This window comes from Moschus berezovskii, chromosome Y, assembly GCF_049115385.1.
Source record: "Moschus berezovskii isolate FMDL1 chromosome Y, NW_MosBer_1.0, whole genome shotgun sequence".
NCBI lineage: Eukaryota > Metazoa > Chordata > Mammalia > Artiodactyla > Moschidae > Moschus > Moschus berezovskii.
This window is the reverse complement of record NC_142489.1, coordinates 5,132,631-5,155,147: the sequence shown is the minus strand read 5'-3', so window position 1 is coordinate 5,155,147 and position 22,517 is coordinate 5,132,631. Positions and strand designations below refer to the sequence as shown.

The 22,517-nt window shown below is 43.2% G+C and overlaps 1 long non-coding RNA gene across 1 annotated transcript in view; it reads left to right on the top strand.

The window, feature by feature from the left end:
• The window catches only part of LOC148773012 (uncharacterized), a 63,327-nt gene extending 49,875 nt beyond the window's left edge, over window positions 1-13,452 (top strand). Inside the window, exon 3 of the long non-coding RNA XR_016037014.1 lies at window positions 7,928-13,452. This is a non-coding gene — a long non-coding RNA (uncharacterized LOC148773012). The remainder of the gene's footprint in view (window positions 1-7,927) is intronic.
• Window positions 13,453-22,517: the final 9,065 nt, after the last annotated feature.

Below are 22,517 nucleotides of genomic sequence, written 5' to 3'. Positions count from 1 at the left end.
CAATAAAATTATACCATTAAATTTGCTTTGCAGACGCGTTCCTGCAATTTACCTACAGCATAATCTCCGCTTCATAAAGTATATGCCTCTCCTCTCTCTCCTGAGAGTCATCACAAAATAACCACACACACAGCACAATTTTAAGCCAGTCGAAACAGCTCATCATTTTTGGAATGATGTTGCCTATTGTATATTCTGCTTCTTCCAAAATGAAGAGATCAATAAAATGGAATAGAGTTGTTTTTACAGCAGACCGCCAAGTTAAATTAGGAAAAATTGCCATAGGTGTTACGTTATGTAAAAAACACAAATATATACGTTCATCACATAACCTTAAGTATGGGGAATAAATTTCCTATCATTCTATTTTTTTATAGCTGCATAATTAAAATCCATGAAAAGCAAATGGCTTATTAAGGCTGAAACAGCTACTGTCAGGCCCAGACATGAAACTGGAATTGTTGGTCCACAGATGCTAATTCTCCATGCACTAAAGTGTTTACATTTTAAATATTATGTATGTGAGTTAGTGTTTGCTATGAACGAGTGTATTTATAAATTCAGAAAGTCCATCTATCAAACTTCTGGAATATCTTTTTCTTTATTTTGACAGTTATAGGCAATGTTAACATTTGTAGGGCTTCCCTGAAGGCTTCGCTGGTAAAGAATCCACCTACAATACAAGAGACAGAGGAGATGTGGGTTCAATCCCTGGGCCGGGAAGATCCCCTGGAAGAGGGCCTGGCAACCCACTCCAGTATTCTTGCCTGAAAAATACCATGGACAGAGGAGCCTGGCGGGCTGCAGTCCATCTGGTTGCAAAGACTCAGACATAACTGAGCAACTAAGCACGCAACATAATTCACATCAATATTATAATTAATATTACATTGACGGTATTCTTGTGCAAAAGCAAAACTTCTTTTCGAAAGAATGGTATCCTTTATGCTAAAGTAAACTTCATTGTTATATTCATGGAGTATGAGATGGACAGGGTAAACTAGGGATCCTTGAATCCTTAGAAAATGATGGCCATATGTAGAGAATGATTTTAGAGTGCCAATAATTATTTTAAAAAAAGAAAAACAAGGATACGTCTTAGCTAGCAAACCAACACAGCAAACTCATTTTCAAGGTGCAAATAGTCAAACAGTTGTACCCTATTAAAAATACATGCTTACTTGTCCACACACTTCTTTTTTTATATAATTTTACTCATCTGTTTACTTTTGGCTGAGCTGGGTCTTTGCTGCTGTGCAGGGTTTTCTGTAGTAACAGCGAGCAGCGTCTACTCTCTGGTCGCAGAGCACTGAGCTCAAGCCATACAGGCTTCAGTAGTTTGGCACGTGGGCTCTACAGTCATGGCTCCCTGTCTCTAGAGCGCAGGCTCAATAATTGTGGTCCATGGGCTTAGTTGCTCTGTGGCACGTGGGATCTTCCCAGATCAGAGATCAAACCTGTGTCTGCTGAGTCTCCTGTGTTGGCAGGCAGATTCTTTACCCCTGAGCCACCGGGGAAGACCCACTCACTTCTCTTTCAAGAGTCACTGCCCCCGGGAGCCAGCGATGTCTTATTAGCAAGGATTGCACACAGTGAGAAAATCAGCCAGTGTCTTCTGCAAAGTGCAGAGGCTATGTTCCCTTCATATTTAAAACAGGCAGCAGTCACTCAGGTGGGAGTCACAGAAGATTAGCCAGGCAACCGACATGAACCGGGGGAAAGGGAAAATTGTTTGTGACTGGTGACAGGAAAATGCATTGCTCTTAAAATGAGGTCACGATCAGAGTTGGAGTGCAAAAAATGTGAAATGTGTGTAAGCCTTCATACACAGCAGGGAGGGACCGTCTTAGCCTGTCTGTTGATATTTTGAGAAATCACAAAGATACCATATTGTATATATACAGTATATGCACACATGCTCAGTGCATATATGTGTAATGTGTGCATATACATATACATGAGGTGTAGATACATGTGTGTGCATATTTATACATATACTGAATGCATAATGCATTATATATAATTGCATTAATATATTTTACATATCATATTATAATATAATATTATATAATTTTATATTTATATAATATATGATTATTATTAATATTATATTATTATACATGTTAATTATATATATTATTACTATAATTATATATAAATATATAATGTATATAATTATATTATATTAATATATAATATTATAATATACTATAATTATATATAAATATACTATTATAATATATAATAATTATATATTATATTAATATAATTATTATATTATATATATACTGAATATGTGTATATGCATTAATATACAGAAACACATATGCAGTGTATATATATATATGTATATTATAATGTGTGTATATGCATTTTATATATGTGTGAATATATATATACACACACTGAATATGTAAAATGTATAATCAGCATACTATCCCTGGTGGCTCAGATGGTACAGAATCTGCCTGCAATGTGGGAGACCTGGGTTCAATCCCTGGGTTGAGAAGATCCCCTAGAGGAGGGATTGTCCACACCAGTTGCCATGTATTCTTGCCTGGAGAATCCCCATGGACAGAGGAGCCTGGTAGGCTACAGTCCATGGGGTCATAAAGAGTCGGACACGACTAAGCGACTTCACTCACATACTGTATATACATATATTGGATTGGGCAAAAGCTTTGTTCACGTTTTTCTGTAAGATGCTTTGGGAAAACTCAAATGAACGTTTTGGACAACCCGATATATATAATCTGTTTATATATAAAATCTGTATAATCTTTCTATATTTATGGTATAATCTCTCTACATAACGTCTTCCTATATTGGAGCTTCCCTGGTGGCTCAGATGGTAAATAATCTGCCTGCAGTGTGCGAGAACCAGGTTTGATCCCTGGGTTGGGAAGATCCCCTAGAGAAACAAACGGCTACCCACTCCAGTATCCTTGCCTTGCAAACTCCATAGACAGAGGAACCTGGAGGGCTACAAGTCCATGGGGTCCCATAGAGTCAGACATGAGTAAGTGACCAACACTTTCACTTCCAACATATATAATCTGTTTATATATAAAATCTGTATAATCTTTCTAGATATATATACAGTATAAATATAATCGCTCTATAAAATATCTTCCTAAAGACTATATCGGAGAAGGCAATGGCAAGCCACTCCAATACTCTTGCCTAGAAAATCCCATGGATGGAGGAGCCTGGTAGGCTGCAGTCCGTGGGGTCGCTAAGGGTCGGACACGACTGAGCGACTTCACTTTCACTTTTCACTTTCACACATTGGAGAAGGAAATGGCAACCCACTCCAGTGTTCTTGCCTGGAGAATCCCAGGGACGGGGGAGCCTGGTGGGCTTCCGTCTATGGGGTCACACAGAGTCGGACACGACGGAAGTGACTTAGCAGCAGCAGCAGCAAAGACTATATACTGTGTGTATGTGTATTTGTTTATATGCATGTATAGTGTATTTAGGACTTCCCTTGTAGCTCACTGGGTAAAGAATCTACCTGCAGTGCAGGAGACCCAGGTTCGATCCCTGGGTTGGGAAGATCCCCTGGAGAAGGAAATGGCAACCCACTCCAGTATCCTTGCCTGGAGAATCCCATGGACAGAGGAGCTGGTGGGTTGCAGGCCATGGGGTCACAAAGAGTCGGGCACGACTGAGTGACGAACAGTGTATTTAAGCATATACATTGTGTGTACACATACAGACTGTACATACACGCAGCATTGTGTATTCATATGTATGTATATGCACAGGGCAATCATGCATATATATAAACATGTGTAATCAGACTGTGTTTCTAGAGCAACAAATTAAATCCCTTTTAGAAAGATAATAATCCAAATTACTGGGCGATAGAATGACTGGACTTTCTGTGTGCAAAGTCAGACATGAAATTCCTTGGGCATCCCTCCCAGATGCAAGCTACAGGATGATTCCACATGGGCGTTTTAGCCTGTCATGTAATTATGATCCATAAAAGCTACTCAAGAAAGTCTTTGGAACTCACAGTGACATAAAATTAATGCAAAAGTAATGGATATTGTTATTATGATGAGATTCTTTTCTCTTTAATTGGCTTAAAAGAAATTCCATTAAGAGAATTCCTGTATCCAGTAATTTTACTGTCCATTTTATTTTTCAAAAATTAAAGCAAATGAACTATTTTATGATTTCAGGCAAATGTGCCCTTGTGGCCATTTTAGAAGTGCTCATTGCAATGAAACTTTGTTGCCATTCATGACAGGAACCACAGATGTAAATAACCTTCTTGGAGAAACACATTTTCATTTATATATTGAGGTGTGAGAAAGATTAACGACAGCCAGTCACCAAAAAGGCCCTGTTCATATGTAAAATGAGTAGGGAAGAGAGAAAAATGGGGTCAAGTATTTTTCACCGTTTTTTAATTTTAACCTCATTTTTTGTAAGTTGATGATCATTCTGCAATTTATATCCTCCGCAATCTACATAGGGTTTGCAGCTAAGTAGATTAAGACCATAGGAAACTAAGTACTGATTGCCCACATGTAAGCAAATGTTCCTTTTTTACATACGTATTTATATTTATCTATTTTTATTTGCCTGTGCCAGGTGTTAGAAGTGGCAGGCAGAATCTAGTTCCCTGACCAGGGATCAAACCCTGCCCCTCTGTACTTTGAGTTCAGAATCTTAGCCCCGGGACCAACAGGGAAATCCCATAAGCAAATGTTTTTTATCTAGTATTTGTAAGTATTTCTACTAGATTTTCAGAATTGGAGTGAAAAATGCCATAGCTTTAAAGTTACTCATTCTTGTGGCACAAACAAAAATCTTTTGTGACTGTGTATAATCCTGCTTAAAAATGGTGACTATTCATATGAAAACCAACTCTTGGAAGTAACAGTCAAACAGGACTTTTTTTTTTTTTTTTTCTGAATTAACATTGAACTTGGGGATCTCAGCACATTCACAGCTTAAAAAAAGTTAATTTTTTTGTTGGAATTGGATCAGTGTTTATGGATGCCATCCTCATAGAAAAGACCAACTTGTTTTATCACTAGATACTAAAATTTATGTTTCTAGGTCGAACAATGTAGAACAACTTCTTATGTGTTGTGCCCATAAAGGACTTGAAGGTTGTACCTTCATGGATACCATCTTTTCTCTTTCCACATTGAGGTTGCTAAGCAACAGTAACTTCTTGACTCACTCATCCACCATCTTGAGATGACTGGTTAGATACACCCCTTTTCTCTGGGATAAGTCCAGACTCCTATAACCATCTTTGGAGATCGTAGGCAACCTTGGAATGTGGTGGGAATAGACAAGTGACATCGGTTTCCATTTGGGAGTATGACGCCTAATCTCAGGAGTCAAGTTGACCGGCCCACAGGGGGCTCAAGTGTTGGTGTAAACATCATTTCTGGGTATGATGGTTAGAGTGGTTCTGAATGAGATTCACATCTGAGAAAAGCAGATGATTGCCCTGCTTACCTTGGCTGGGCGTGACCCAATCCACGGGGGGCCTGAACAAACCAAAGGAGAAAAGGTGGATTCATTGTCTCTGTGCCTGAGTCTTTGAACTGGTCATCAGTCCTGTCATACCTTTGTACTTGAACTCGGAGTCATAATAGAGCACCAGATCTCTAACGTTGCCAACCACAGATCTTGAGAACTGTCAGTCCCCGAAATCGTGGGCCAATTCTGTAAAATTTATTGAGACAGAGATAGAGACAATGTCAATTCTGTATAATTTACAGAGACAGAGACAGCTAGATAGACACAGACATATGGATGGATGGATGGTTACATAGATACGTAGATAGGTACATAGATAGAATGGATGGATGGATGGATGGATAGATAGGTAGACAGACTCGATGGATGGATGGTTGGATAGACAGATAAATAGATAGACAGACAGACTGGATAGATAGAAATAGACAGGTACACCAAATGGGTGGATGGATGGATGGACTGATAGACTGGATGGATTGATAGATTGATAGAGAGACAAACTGGATGGATGGATAGATAGACTGGATGGATAGACAGACAGACTGGATGGATACATAGATAGAAATGGATATATAGACCAGGTGGATGGGAAGATGGATAGATAGATAGAATGGGTGGATTGATGGATAGAAATAGATAGGCCAGATGGATGGATGGATGGATAATTAGACTAGATGGATAGACAGACAGACAGACTGGATGGATAGATAGAAATACATAGACCAGATGGATGCATGGAGAGATAGACAGCCTGGATGGCTAGATAGACAGATTCGCATATTGGCTCTTTCTCCGGATAGCCCTCACTTATCTAACACAATAAGGATCAACATTTCTTAAACGAAAAAACAAATACCACATCTAATCATGTAACGTATTTGGAAACCTTGAGGGTCAGTTGTGGTGGACCCAAGAATTTTGAGATCTGTTCTGCTATTTTAGTAGGCAGGGCCCAAACATGCTAAGCATTTTGACAGGATGCAAGAGAGTTCTGTACAAAGAATTGTCCCTTTTACCTTGCAACTTTCAGATACCCTCACTTAAATGTAAGTGGGAAAAAAAAAAAACAGGTTTTGTACATACACAGATTTGTGTGTGTGTATATATATATATATATATATGCGTGTGTGTGTGTGTGCGTGTGTGTATGCATATATAGTCTATATACTGATTATACATACTATAATGCAGTATATGTATTATACACATCATATATATGAATATATGGTGTCTATAGCTAGTGTGTACACACTATATATATATACACAGACATATATAATATACACATATATGTACAGTGTGTGTATACCCACACGTGTAAATATACAGACCTGTGTGTGTGCTCAGTCGCCCAGTCATATCTGACTCTTTGTGACCCCAAGGACTGTAGTCCGCCAGGCTCCTCTGCCCACAGGATTGTCCAGGCAAGAATACTGGAATAGGTTGCTATGCCCTCCTCCAGGAAATCTGCCCAACCCAAGGGTTGAAGGCGGATTCTTTTACCACTGAGTCACCTGGGAAGCCACATATATACACATGGGCTTCCCTGGAGGCACTGCTGGTAAAAAAAAAAACCCCCACCTGTCACTGCAGGAGACATAAGAGATGTGGGTTCCATCCCCGGGTGGGGAAGATCCCCAGGAGAAGGGAATGGCGCCCCACTCCAGTGTTCTTGCCTGGAGAATCCCGTGGACAGAGGAGCCTGGTGGGCCACAGTCTATGGGGTCACAAAGAGTCGGACACGACTGAGTGACAATATATACAGTGCATACAATTGCTCTCTCTGAATCCAGAAACTAAATCCCATTTTACACACGAATGCAAGCAATATTTTGAATTGTTCTCATACACATTGAATTTTCACGGAAGACAATTTAACTATGTAATTTCAGGGGAAAAAAATTTACTTTGTATCTTTTAAAGTCCTTTCCTAGGAAAACCTTTCTTTCAAGACATACTTAGAGCAAATCCTACCCAGGTTGCAAGTATAAGTTCTATCGGAAGTAACAAAATCTTTCTACACCGCTAAGACGATAAGCAAACTTCTACAGCGTTTCCTGATAAAAGTTCAGAACGAATTTTAATCCTGGTACCATTCCCTCATTTTTAAACACAATCCTGCCTGGTAGATAAAGGTGAATGTTTCACTGGGACTGTGTATCTCCCATTTTATTTTCCCCCAGCCTGGGGACAACAGGAAGGGAGATCTTTCCACCCCTGAAAAGAATTTAGGAAAAGAGAGAAGCTTGATGGTAACGAGATTATTGTTTTCATCATTTTCGTTTCACATCTGCTCTGTCTGCTCTGCTACCTTCAAACACCAAATGTTTCCTTGCTGTATTTTTCCCAGTAATTTTTTCTATTTGGAAAATCCAAATACTCTACAATCATTGACGACTACATTGTTTCCTCCCAGAGAAATGGATAATAACGCAGCTGAGCCTACTCCAGCTTCCACAACCATCCCTTCCTGAAGACTTCCCTGGCTGCAATCAGCAACAGAAGAGTCTTTCCCGCACGGCAGGGACTTGCCCTCCATCGATGAATATCTGATATTCTCTCACGCCATTTCGGGAAGCCTATTATTTTTGCAGAAGTGGGCTTAAAGCAACCTCTGAGTCATGAATGGCTCCAAAGACATCTTTCAAAAAAAAAACGAAAACGACAAAACGTCCTTTACAAAGAGTTGTTCTGAGCCCTCATGGCGAGGGTCAAAGCACTTGCAAAACCCCTGGTGGCGTAAGGGACCCATCTGGAGTGAATTGCTAGAAAATAGCCCTGGAAGCAGAATCTCCTTAGAAATCATCTTCCTTGAAAGGTGAACAGGTGAAAATCAGATGGCGGAGAGAGATAGGCGAGGATGAGGGTCTTGCCTGGAAAGGTGGAGGGAAGTGAGAGCAATCTAGCCCCATAGCAAAACAGCTTCCCATTCTGTGTATTTCCACAGGCCATTTCTTGAGAGTCCCTTGGACTGCAAGGAGATCCAACCAGTCCATTCTAAAGGAGATCAGTACTGGGTGTTCATTGGAAGGACTGATGCTGAAGCTGAAACTCCAATACTTTGGCCACCTCATGCGATGAGTTGACTCACTGGAAAAGAGTCTGATGCTGGGAGGGATTGGGGGCGGGAGGAGAAGGGGACGACCGAAAATGAGATGGCTGGATGGCATCACCGACTCTGTGGACATGAGTTTGAGTGACCTCCAGGAGTTGGTGATGGACAGGGAGGCCTGGCGTGTTGTGATTCATGGGGTCGCGTATAGTTGGACATGATTGAGAGACTGAACTGAACTGAGCTGAACAAAGGCCCTGTAGTTCACAGTCCATCAGAGGGGCAGCGTCCTTTGAAGCAGGCCTTTATGTATGATTAGGATAATGAGCGCTAACGGTGAACAGTGTCGGATTCGTGATCTTGGAAGAAGATTTAGCTTTGGGACCAGAGACCAGGCTTGATCACATAAGAGCTTTTGTGTAGCAGAGTTTTATTAAAGTATGAAAAGGGACTAGGAAAGCTTCTGACAGAGACATCAGAAGGGGGACAGAAGTGCCCCTGACTAGTCTTAGCAAGGGAATTATATACTTTTTAGTTGGTTGTTCAGTTCAGTTCAGTCTCTCAGTCGTGTCTGGCTCTTTGCCACCCCATGGACTGCAGCACGCCAGGCCTCCCTGTCCATCACCAACTCCGAGTCTACTCAAACTCATGTCCATTGAGTCGGTGCTGCCAACCAACCATCTCATCCTCTGTTGTCCCCTTCTCCTCCTGCCTTCAATCTTTCCCAGCATCAGGGTCTTTTCCAGTGACTCAGTTCTTCCCATCAGGTGGCCAAAGTATTGGAGTTTCAGCTTCAGCATCAGTCCTTCCAATGAACACCCAGGACTGATCTCCTTTAGGATACAGTGGGTGGATCTCCTTGCAGTCCAGGGACTCTCAAGAGTCTTCTCCAACATCACAGTTCAAAAGCATCAATTCTTCTGTGCTCAGCTTTCTCTCTGGTCCAACTCTCACATCCGTACATGACTACTAGAAAAATCACAGCTTTGACTTTCTAGATCCACTCCCACAATTTACATTTTAAGATGAGAGGATTAGAACTAGCAATAGGAAGATTTTACCAGAGCCACTCCCATAATATACATTTTAAGATAAGAGGATTAGTCAGAAGGTTCTCAAGAAACAGAAACATGTCCTCAATCAGGATACATTGTTGTTTTATTATCGTTATAATCAGGGTTTAAGCTGAGTTGTGTAATCATTAGCTCCTTTGGGGCTTTAAGAAAAACAAGTTTTATGTGAGTATGACTAAGAAATCTAGGGAAAAAAGTCTGTCCTTATCTCCTCCTCCAGAGCCCCAGACCCTTCTCTCCTCCTTGGGGACCCTGGACTTCCTCTCAACCTACCTAGGAATCTACCTCTCCCAATAACAAAAGCCCCAAAACGCAACTTGAAGAAACAAGTTTCCAACACGGAGTCAGAACTGGCTTCTTCTCTGCAACAGAGGCAGAGGGAATGTCCACCAAAAAAGCCCTATGAGCCACGATTCTGGGCTCTAGCATAACTGATGTACCTTTCTGCCTGGCTCCCCTTCCTAAAACTGGGCAAGCAGCCACGTGTGAACTGCCTCGGGGAGCCCCTCCACCTAACAGAGTACGGCCCGAATCGCCACAGTTTCCACACTGTCGGGATTCTCCATTTCCCTTTAGGCTTTGGGGAAAGTTTTTCTGGGGCTACAGAGGGGCTTTAGAGAAACCAAGGTGTAGCTCATCTGGATAAAGGAACATCGGAGCAGTGCTGGGGCGTGAATCCCTCAGGTTCCATCAGGGAGAAAAACATCTGATGAGTATAAGGAAGTGAAAGATGCGTGGTCCTGCAGAGAGAGAAAGGTCACGCAACTTGTGGTACTTTTTCTTCTATTAACATTTAAAGTGAAACTGTTGGTCGCTCAGTTGTGTCTGACTCTTTGCGACCCCATGGACAGTAGCCCTCCAGGCTCCTCTGTCCGTGGGATTCTCCAGGCAAGAATACCAGAGTGGGTTGCCCTGCCCTCCTGCAGGGGATCTTCTCAAATGCGGGATGGAACCTGCATCTGCTTTATTGCAGGCAGATTCTTCACCATCTGGGCCACCAGGGAATTATGTCTATGTTATTTCCATTTTTAAAAATTCTGAAAGGGACTTCTCTGGTTGTAGTGGCTAAGACTTCACCTTCCAATGCAGGGGGTGTGAGCTCAGACCCCGTTGGGGGAGCTAAGACTCCACATGCCTCACAGCCAAAAAAACCAAAACACAAAACAGAAGGAATATTGGAACAAGTGCAATAAAGAGTTTAAAAATGGTCCACATCAAAAAAAAAAAAAAAAAAACTTATAAAGAAGTCTGATAAAAACAACGCTGGTGTGAAACAAAAGTCCATTAAAGAACGTGGAAATCAGAAAATGATAGTCTTGTATGTGAACTTGAACAACAGTGGGAGTAAATGAAATCCCCCGTTTTCTGTACTTTGGAAAAAAACAAGTTTTCCGGGTTGGCAATCATCAATCCAGCATTGCCTGCAATATTGCCAAGCTGAGATACTGCTGTTTTATTCCATGTTTAGTGATTGTGTGCTAAGTTGCTTCAATCGTGTCCAACTCTTTGTGACCTTACGGACTGTACCCCGCCAGGCATCCTCTGTCCATGGGATTCTCCAGGCAAGAAAACTGGAGTGGGTTGCCATGCCCTCCTCCAGGGGATCTTCCCCACCCAGATATCAAACCCGAGTCTTCTGCATTGCAGCCAGATTCTTTACCATCTGAGCCACCAGAGAAGCCCCCTATTTAGTGATTAGGGAAAGACCAATATTCATAAAATGTAGACAATTTACAGCCAGACCCACCCACTCATCAAGTAGCAGTTAGGTACTGAACTCCTGCTTGGGCAATGTTGGAAACCCCATGGATTTAGTCGGAAATGAAACCATCCTGGAGCAAATGTGAGATTTATTGATTTGGAGCCAGCTGGGGAGGTGTAGATATCAAAGGAAAAGCCAGGCGCTTGGTCTTAAACATTATTCTGAGGGGCGATCATTTCAGTGAGAGGTGAAACATTGAATCTCCCCTTGACAGGCAAGTCTTGCATTCAGGACAAGTGTCACTTTGCACTAGGAGAATATCGATGGCACGAAGAAAGCATGACCCTCTGTTGTGTGGGGATCCCTTTGGGAACACCTTCTGTATTTTTTAAAATTAAATATCATCCAATGGTCGTTCCTGCCATGCGTGTGAAGACCTCCTCTTTCTTTCGCGTAAGGAGTGAGCTAGCTAGCTGTCTATCATCTGTATCTATCTGCCTATCCATCCATCGATCTATCATGTTGATCGATCTACCCATTATTCTATCATATCTGTTTATCTATGTATCTGTCTATCCATTGATTCATCTGTCTACTGATCTATTCATCCACCCATCCATTGATCTATCTATCATTTCTGTCTGTCTGTCTATCTATCTATCTGGGCTGCCCTGGTGGTTCAGATGTAAAGAATCCGCCTGCCAATCCAGAAGACTCAGGTTCGACCCCTGGGTCGGGAAGATCCCTTGAAGAAGGGAATGGCAACCCACTCCAGTATTCTTGCCTGGAGTATCCCACAGACAGAGGAGCCTGTTACGCTACAGTCCACGGGGTCACAAAAGAATCAGACACGACCTACCAACTTAACAACAGCAGCATGTATCGATCCATCCATTGATCCATCCATATCTACCATTTGTCTATCTGTATCTCTCTCTGTCAACTGCCTGCTTATCTTTTATCCACATCTACCTATATATCTACCCACCCCCCATCCATCCATCATATCTATCTACAAATATATTAATACATAAATATATGTTTTAATAGTAACATCATGCACTCATATCAGCTTCACCACATTAACTATCTGAAATAGTACCAGGCAGTAGAATTTAGAGCATTCACCATATTGCACAAGCATCATGTCTGTCTAGTCCCAGAAATTCTTCGTTACCCCAAAAGGGATGTCCAGTCTTCTTGCCCGATGCCCCGGGGGCCCCCGAATCAGTGCTCCACCTCTACGAATTCACCCTGTTCTGGAGGTCGTCTCTAAGTGGGATCATACACCATGTGGCCTTTTCTGCACCTGGCTCCACGTTTTCAAGGCTCATTCATGTTATGACATGTTATCAGAGCTTTGTTCTTTTCTGTGGCAATATTATCTTGACACAAATATATAGATGTAACGAAAGGAGTAACCACTGGGGTATCCAGCCAATCTAAAAGGATCCTGGGTCCTGAGAAACCCACAACCGGATGTCTGCACCCTCTTGTCAAAGCTTCCAAAGAGTTTTCAGCAGACCTGCCCTGTTCCCCGTCTCCAGGTCCCCTTCGGTTTCTGCTTGGCCCTCTCGTCTCACATGTATTCAAGGGCTGAGACGATTAAGTTTCAATTAATGGGCACTTCCCTGATGGTCCGGTGGCCAAGACTCTGGGCTTCCAAAGCAGGGGTGCCAGGGTTCGAACCCTGGTCTGGGAACTAAATCCCACATGCTACAACTGAAAGATCCTATATGCCACGAGTAAGACTAACTGCAGACAAATAAATATTTAAAAAAAAAAAAAAAGTCTCAATTAATGGAGCCATTCTCTTTGTTTCATCCCAAACTTCTGAGAGAATTTCCTCTTTATTGAATAGCTTCGTACTTACTGTCAAGTACAAACAGATTCGCCAGACATTATTTAAGCCAGAAAGCATGGGCCCTCCTTCCCTGGTGGAATCGGGAGTTTTAATTAGCAAGCCCTCCGTGGAAAAAGTGCCAACGTGTTTTCCCTAACCTAGTGAGAGAGTGGACGAATAACCCTCCCAGGAACATGTCCGAAACGCTTGGTGTGTTTAGGAAGCATCCTGAGGCTTCTTTTTAATTAGCTTCAGAAGCCCCACGAACAAGGTCACTGCAGTTGCATTTCACTGACTTTGTGAGGACATCAGGTCCGTTTAAAATGCAAAACCAGTGCGTCTCTGGTTGGGACAGCGGCTTAACAGGAACCTCAGTGGATGTTTTCCAGCAGACAACATCAGCCGTCTCGTTTTCTCCTGTCAGACACCTCCCCTCCCTGAGATCCAGCTGCGTAATATTTTTACTCCATCTCTCAGCGGTGGATGAACCGTTCCAGTCAGTGAAGTACAAGCCATTGCTGCAATGACAATTGGGGTGCGGCGGAGTGGTGGGGTGAGGCCCAATTGTAACACATTATGCTTGGACATGGGAGGGACTGGGGGCAGGAGGAGACGGGGACGACAGAGAATGAGATGGCTGGATGGCATCACCGAACAGAGAATGACACGGCTGGATGGCATCACCAACTCAATGGACATGGGTTTGACTGAACTCCGGGAGTTGGTGATGGACAGGGAGGCCTGGTGTGCTGTGATTCATGGGGTCGCAAAGAGTCGGACACGACTGAGAGACTGAACTGAACTGAACTGAACTGATGCTTGGACATAATGTCATTGATTTGTGGCAGTTGCTTGAAAATATAAATGAGCTTATAGATAAATATCCAGGAAACATGGGAATCTTCTTTTTTCTTTTTTTGGAACACAGTTATGGCCATATATATTTAATTGAAAGCGTAACAGTTTCAAGCCTTAGAGATCATTTTCTTTAGCTGTGCTGTAACAGTGAGGAAACGGATTCATACTGATATCTAGAAATATGTCCAAGATTATTGTTTTCTGTGGTTGTTGTTTGTTTGCTTGCTTTTAGCCGTGGTGTTTGGCTTGCAGAATCTTAGTTCCCTGACCAGGGATTGAGTTTTTGCCCCTACGGTAGAGATCTTCCCAATGGCTCAGATGGTAAAGAATCTGCCTGCAGTGCAGGAGACCTGGGTTCCATCCCTGGGTCAGGAAGATCCTCTGGAGAAGGGAATGGCAATCCACTCCAGTAGTCTTGCCTGGAGAGTCCCATGGACAGAGGAGCCTGACTAGCTACAGTTTGTGGGGTTGCAAAGAGTCGGACACAACTGAGCGACTAACACACACACACATACGTACATTCGGTGGAAATGCAGAGTCCTCACCGCTGGACTACCCAGGGAGTCCAGGATTTTGTAGCAAGAGATGTCCCTAGTGGTCCAGTAGTAAAAGAATCCGCCTTTCAATGCAGGGGACATGAGTTTGATGCTTGGTCAGGGATCCAAGATCCCACGGGCTGTAGAGCAACTAAGCTCATGCACCTCAACCAGCGAAATCCCCGCAGCACAGCAAAGAGCCAATACGGACTAAAAAAGTTCACAAAGTAACATAATGCAAACAACCAACTGATATACACAAAATTCAACCTGACTAGGAATCCAAAATGAGATCTTACAGCAATAAACTTTTCATTGCCATGCAGAGCTCAACACTGACTTTCTGTTCAGAACTTTTATACTAATAGTTGGAAAAACAGGAGAAAAAAAAAAAAACAGGTGGGGAGGAAGGGTCATAGGATGTGAATATTTTAGTAGAAGGGTTGAGGGATGCAGGAAAATGATTGAGAAGGTCTGTTTACAGATTTTTTTTTTTAATGGACCAGAATTCATGTTCATATCCATCTCCATTTATTATGAGATCTGTGTGTGTTTCTCAGTGACAATCCGGAAACGAATGTAATGTGCAAACATTTACACTCGAGCTTACAGGAAGACTTGAAATCCAGTCCCCCTAAGACTGAATTCCCTCGCCCAGTGGGTGATTAGTCTCTCTACCAGAAAAGCTCCGTTCCCTTCTTGACTTACCTGGGGTCCTCTCAAGATTGAGGAGTATCAAAGAAAAACCAAGCAGAACCCTGTGGGGAACCTCCCTGGTATAACACCCGCTCTGAGTTCCCTGTTTTCTACAAAATAGAAAGGCTTTAGTTTCCTGGAACTTGGGCTTTCAGGTGGCTCAGATGGTAAAGACTCTACCCGCCAGTGCAAGAGACCTAAGAGATGTGGGTTCAATCCCTGGGCTGGGAAGATTCCCTGGAGAAGGGAATGGCAACCCACCCTACAATTCCTGCCTGGAGAATCCCACAAACAGAGGAGCCTGGAGGGCTACAGTCCATGGGGTCGCAAAGAGTCTAACACGACTGAGCACACACACGTGCTGATGTACATCTTGGGTGGCATAATCCATCTTTTCCCGGGCATAGTGAAGTTGGCCACCATGTTTATTGGTTATTGGTTTATTGGTTATTGGTTTATAGGTTTATTGGTTATTCAGATACTGTGTTCTTATGTGAGGGTCCTGGTGAAGGCTTTGATGTTTCTCCCATTCCTGTGTCTTTTTCCTTCTTGGTTCTGAGCTGATCTTTATAAGCTCTTTGTGATGACATGTGCTGTAAATTCCATACGTGATGGCATGACTGTACTTTCTGCCCTTTTCAGCTATGTTTCCAAAAGAGGAGTCTGGCTGTTTGCTGCTCAGAAGCCAGTAAAGAGGCCAGGATGTCGGAATGGAAAGCTTGCTTTATTGTGGATGCTGGCAATGGGACAGCGTTTCCCTGGTAACTCAGATGGTAGAGAATCTGCCTACAATGCAGGAGACCCTGGTTCAATCCCTAGGTCAGGAAGATCCCTTGGAGAAGGGAGTGGCAAGCCACTCCAGTTCTTGCCTTAGAGAATTTCATGGACAGACCATGGGGTTGCAAAGTGTCAGACACGACTGAGCGACTAACACGTCACCTTTAGGACTGGGGGGTAGGGTGTCCAAAAGCTAACTCTCCAGCCAACCCCTGAAACTCAGCGGGCAAGAGCCTTTATAGACAGAGGGTGGGGGCTCCATGTAGAAACAGCACAATCATCTCTGACAGTCAACTTGAAATTGGTCGTCGGTGATCTGAGCAGCATCATCTCAGTTTTTTTAGGTATAGTTGGTCTCCAGGCCTAGGGTCCATTTTTTCCCATTTCTTGAGGCTTGTTCTTGGAACGGTGACAACATATGTTGTGGCTACATTCTGATGGTCACGTAGTTAACTTCTCCACTGTGTAGGGCTTCCAGTATCTGTACGACCACTCAAAGGACATGGCTCAGAATATTCTGAGAAGGAACTAGAAGTCCTTGACTTTCCTGAGTGAGTTCAGTTCAGTTCTATCGCTCAGTCTTGTCCAACTCTTTGCAACCCCGTGGACTGCAGCACGCCAGGCTTTCCTGTCCATCACCAATGCCCGGAGTTTACCCAAACCCGTGTCCATGGAGTCGGTGATGCCATCCAACCATCTCATCCTCTGTCGTCCCCTTCTCCTACCACCCTCAATCTTTCCCAGCATCAGGGTCTTTTCCAAAGAGTCAGCTCTTTGCATCAGGTGGCCAAAGTATTGGAGTTTCAGCTTCAGCATCAGTCCTTCCAATGAACACCCAGGACTGATGTCCTTTAGGATGGACTGGTTGGATCTCCTTGCAGTCCACGGGACTCTCAAGAGTCTTCTCCAACACCACAGTTCAAAAGCATCAGTTCTTCGGTGCTCAGCTTTCTTCACAGTCCAAATCTCACATCCATACGTGAATACTGGAAAAACCATAGCCTGAGTGAGTACACTGGTTATTTGGCTGCCTTTGAGTGTTTTCCTTTGTTTCTAAATGTTCACACTTTCCTGGTTAAATTTATTCTCCGGCTAAAGTTTTCCCACAGACAATTTGTGGGCAGACGATACAGTGGGGCAAGACCATCGAACTCTGCTCCGTTACAGATTCGCTGGGTGAGGAGCAGTTCCGAACTGTAATGTCCTCAGTCTACCAAGAGTCTCCTAATATTGAGGACTTCCTGTGTATTGCTTTAAAATCTGACTTGACAGTGAGCTCATAAAAAAAATGTTCTGTAACACTGTTTTTGTTTGAGCAAGCTCCGGGAGTCGGTGATGGCCAGGGAAGCCTGGCATGCTGCAGTCCATGGTTGGGGGATGGGGAGGGTGGGGGTAGGTGGGCAGGTCTTAAAGAGTTGGACATGATTCAGCGACTGAGCTGAATATTATTTTATAGATCACCCTGCCCAGTACAGCTTTCCGCGTGTGCTCAGTCCTGTCTGACTCTGTGTGACCCCATGGACTGTAGCCCGCCAGGCTCCTCTGCCCTTGAGGATTCTCCAGGCAAGAATACTGGAGTGGGTTGCCTTTCTTTCTCCAGGGGCTCTTCCCCACTGGGGAATCAAACCCATCTCTTGCGTCTCCTGCTTCGGCAGGTGGATTCTTTACCAGCAGCGCCACCTTCTGGGATGACGGAGAGGTTATGATTGTTGCAGCCGGACGCAGCAGAACGCAGTTGGCTGCAAGCATTTAGATGGGGGTGGTCTTACTGAGAAAAAGAATTTAAACTGTGCTTTCTGCTCGCTTTACATGTGAATTGGCGTCTGTGGGTGGCGACTGTCTTACTAAAAGATCGCAGCTGCAGGTGATTTATCCTTGCACGTTTCTCAATCCCAGGTGGCTCGGAAAGTATCTTCCTGCCAGCGCAGGAGTCGTGGCTTTGATCCCCAGGTCAGAAAGATCTCCTGCAGAAGGAAATGACAACCCGCTTTAGTATTCCTGCCTGGAGAATCCCTGTGGACAGAGGAGCCTGGCAGGCTACAGTCCATGGGGTCGCCAAGAGTCAGACACGGCTGAGCGACTGAACAACGGCCTTGTGTTCTAGGCATTTTTCATACAAAACGGTCTGAATCCTGTTCCCTTGGTATATTTTCTGACTTTGTGCAGTGTTTTTATGACGACTTACTATATCTTTATATCCAAAAAGACAGTTAACACTCTGGCAGGGAGCTCCTAAAACCCTTGGAATTTCCTGAGAGATAGGAGTTTCTTTGTAATTCTAAAGCAACCTGGGGTTATGCTATTGAATTTATGCTAATGAGCTGATGGCAGATTGCTGTTCGGTCCCCCAGTCGTGTCTGACTCTGCGACCCCGTGGACTGTAGCCCACCAGGCTCCTCTGTCCGGGGGATTCTCCAGGCAAGAATACCGGACTGGGTTGTCATTCCTTCCTGCAGGGGATCTTCCCCACCCAGGGATCAAACCCAGCTGTCCTGCATCGTAGGCAGTCTCTCCCACCTGAGGGTTTTGAGCAGTCCCTTGCTGCTGATCACAGGACTCCTACTGCCTGTATTGTACCTGTTTCCTCAGTGAGCAAACCTGACCTCCCCAAAGGTCTGGCACTGCTGTGATGACATGTGTGAACATTACATTAGCATCAGAACGTGAATCAGTGATCCTGAAGCCCTCATGGATTCTTTCCTAACATCCCTGAAAGGAATCTTCTGAGGGTACGCCGCATTCCAGAGGGGGTTAAAAAAAAAATTTTTTGTGTGTGTGCTCTAGTGAAGGCATGAATTATTGAATATGCCAACAGCAGAATATATTTAAAATTCATTCTACTGGTTTTGAAATTTTTCATCAATTATGGAATAAGCCATATTGAGCAGGTAAAGTGTCTAAAATACCTTATTGCCTCAGCTGAATCGAACTCACTGTCAGGATCTCAAGCAGTGAGATGCTAGGGAGCCAACAAGTGTAGCATAATATTCAGCAGAAGTCAAGGCTGTTTTTCAAGTAGGCATGAAAATACTAGACTCCAACCAGTGTTGGAAAACAGTATAAGTGCAGGGACTGGCAATTACATGAACTTCGCCATCATATGACATTCCAAAATAGAAGCAGAGCAAGGCTGATTTCTGTTCTCCTCTGTTTGAACATCTTCATTATTTTATTTTTCCTAAAAAAAAAATTATTTTTCAAATAAGTGCTGGGTTGAGGGTTCGTTTCCAGATCTCTCAGTTAAATTTTTTTTTTTTTTTTAACATTTGTGGGCTCACTCAGTCGTATCCAACTGTTTTGCAACCTCTTGGACTGCAGCCTGCCAGGCTTTGCTGTCCATGGGATTCTCCAGGCAAGAATACTGGAGTGGGTGGCCATGCCCTCCTCCAAGGGATCTTCCTGACCCAGGGACCAAGCCCAGATCTCCTGCATTGGTGGGCAGATTCTCTCCCGCTGAGCCACCGTGGAAGTCCTTTTACTATTAAACCTGTTGGTTTATTTGACTGCACTGGGTCTTAGCTGCAGCACACAGGATCTTCGTGTGGGATCTAGTTCCCTGACCGGGGTTGGAACCTGGGACTTCTGCATTGGGAGCACAGAGTCTTAGCCACTGGACCACAAGGGGAAGTCCCTTCCCCTGGATTTTTTTTTTTCAAGAGATAGCTCATCCTAGATGTTATACGCAGGAGTGGAAGTGCTACGTCTCAGGAAAACACAACACACTTTACAGTCCAATCAGTGTATCTCCACGGTGTTGTGACGCCACTGTTTCGAGTCCTCACAAACACCTGCTTCCATGTGACTGTTTAATTCTTCCGAGTTTCTTGGTGGAAGCACCTGTCTTACTATCGTTTTTGTCTTCTTTTCGTCATTCCTACAGAAAGCTGTAAGTTTTTCGTGTATTGTTTACCCAGTTTTTTCTATGAAATGTCTGTTAATGCCTTAGCATGTGTTTCCTAGTGATTCTTTTCTTTTTTAAAAAAAATCTCAGCTCAGTCGCTCAGGCGTGTCCGACTCTTAAACAAATCGACTTGATTCCTTTATGCCTTAACATACTCCTGAGCGTGCATTCCCTTCTGCATACTATTAAAATGTTTCTCTTTATAAATACCTCATCGTTCTGCTTCCAGTTCAGAGCCGTTATGGACATGTGAGGCATCTTTACTGGATAGAAATGATGGACTTTCACTCGCATTTGAATCCATCTCCCCTTTTCAGTGACAATTGGCATCTTGAAAATATCTTCCGCTATGGTAGCATCATCACTATATAGTCTTTTTAAACAGTGGGCTTTTTTTAATATTTATTTATTCATTTGGCTGCCCTGGGTCTTAGTTGCAGCATGAGAAATCTTTCCTCTTCCCTGCAGCACGTGGGATCTTTTTTCTAGTTGCAGCTTGTGAACTCTGAATTCAGAGTTCAGTTGCGGCATACGGAATCTAGTTCCTTGACCTGGAATGAAACCCTGGCCCCCTGCATCGGGAGTTGCAGAGCCTTCGCCACTTGACCACCAGGGAAGTCCCTTGTCTTTTCTCTTTTTTTCTAATAAATCTTCATATTCATGACGACAAGGGCTCTCAGATGAGTATCTCCTTTTTTATGTATCAGCTGGTGGTTTGGGCACCCTCACCAGTTTTTCCATAGTGGAATTGGATATAGTGCTTCAGTTTCTAAAATTACACCTTTTTGCCTTTAAATCCCAAACTCGAAGCAACAGCGTTTTGCGAGAAACGACTGTAGAAAGCAAAGAACTCTGAAAAGTAGTGATTTGGCCATAATGGAAGCTTGAACACATTTGTACTGCCTGCGACTGTTTTTAAGTCAAAACTGTTTCTCTTTGCCTATCAGTAAATAAACTTTCTCTGAGATTCTTTCTCTGTGAAGTTTTAACAGATAAAAAAATCATCTCGTTTAAAATCTACAAATGCAAGAGTGGAAAAACCCAGCTTCACATAGAGTGTGTAAAGTGTGACACTTTATTTCCACAAATCGTTGTTTATGTACCTGTATCCTTTTGTTAAATGCTTTTGAAAGTTGCATATTGTAAGTGAATATACACTTTTCCATTCATGTACACATCTGTCAATCTATCTGTCATCTATCAATGTAACGATCTGTGTGTGTCTGTTACTCTCTCAGTTGTGTCCGACTCTCTGCGACCTCATGGATTATATAGCCCGCCAGGCTCCTGTGTCCATGGGATTCTCCAGGTGAGAATACTAGAGTGGGTTGCCATTCCCTTCTCCAGAGGATCTTCCCCACCCAGGGATCAAACCCAGGTCTCCTGCACTGCACGCAGATGCTTTACCATCTCAGCCACCAGGGCATCCATCTGTTTATCATCTGTATGTGTCCGTCTGTCTATCTCTCTGTCTGCCTATCCATGGAGAGAATGGAAAATTGTCAAAAAAAAAAAAAAAACAGAAACAAGAATTCCCTGGCAGTCCAGGGTTAGGATGACAGTCTCAACTGCTGAGGGCCATGGTTCGATCCCCAGTCACAGAACTAAGAACCCACAGCCACGTGGCAAAAAAAAAAAAAGAAAAGCCAAAAAAAGAAATAGAAAAGTATAAAATGACAGTAGCAGTTATCTTGTCTAAGTGGTGAGATAATTATTTTCTCTGGGTTATCTATATTTTTCTAATTTTTAAAATGAGTTCATCTAACTTTGAATTAATGTATGGTGGTGATGGTCTAATTGCTGAGTCGTGTCTGACTCTCTGTGACCCCATAGACTGAAGCCCACCAGGCTCCTCTGTCCATGGGATTCTCCAGCCAAGGATCCTGGAGTGGGCTGCCATTTCCTCCCCTAGGGGATCTTCCTGACCCAGGGATCGAACCCACGTCTCCCGCATTGCAGGTGGGTTCTTCCCCAACTGAGCCACCAGGGAAGCCCCAATACGTACTTTTGTCAAGTATGAATATTTCTACTCACATATGAATATTTATTTTGATGTTGGATTTCTTCAAAGATGTCTGTAGAAACTGATCTGGGAAGAGGCTTCCTGTCTTTCTCCAAAACAGCACTTTTGAAAGAATGGCATCCCTTGTGTGTTCCTACAGACACTGTTTCGAACTCTGAGATGGCGAGGAGTAATCCAGTGTGGATAACGGAAGGAATGAAGCCCCACGGGTCCCTTCCCAACGTGAATCTTCATTTCTGTGTTAAAGCATGCTCACGCAAAAACAGAGCCTGATGATAAGAGCCAGAGAATCTTGATACCAGCCAAGTAACAGAAAAAGTTTAGCAATTTCCACAAAGGAAAAGGGTTTTTGACCCCAGAAAGAAGCAAACTTAAATGGGACAGGACTCTTCCACAGTGTCAGCTCTAAAGAGCGAATAACTTTCTTTTTATTGCTCAGTATGAATTATTTTCCTCATTAAAGTCATAACTGATTCTAAAACACTCCCAACTTTCTAGAACTTCCATGAAAATGCCCACATGTTGCAACAGTGAATTTTCAACCT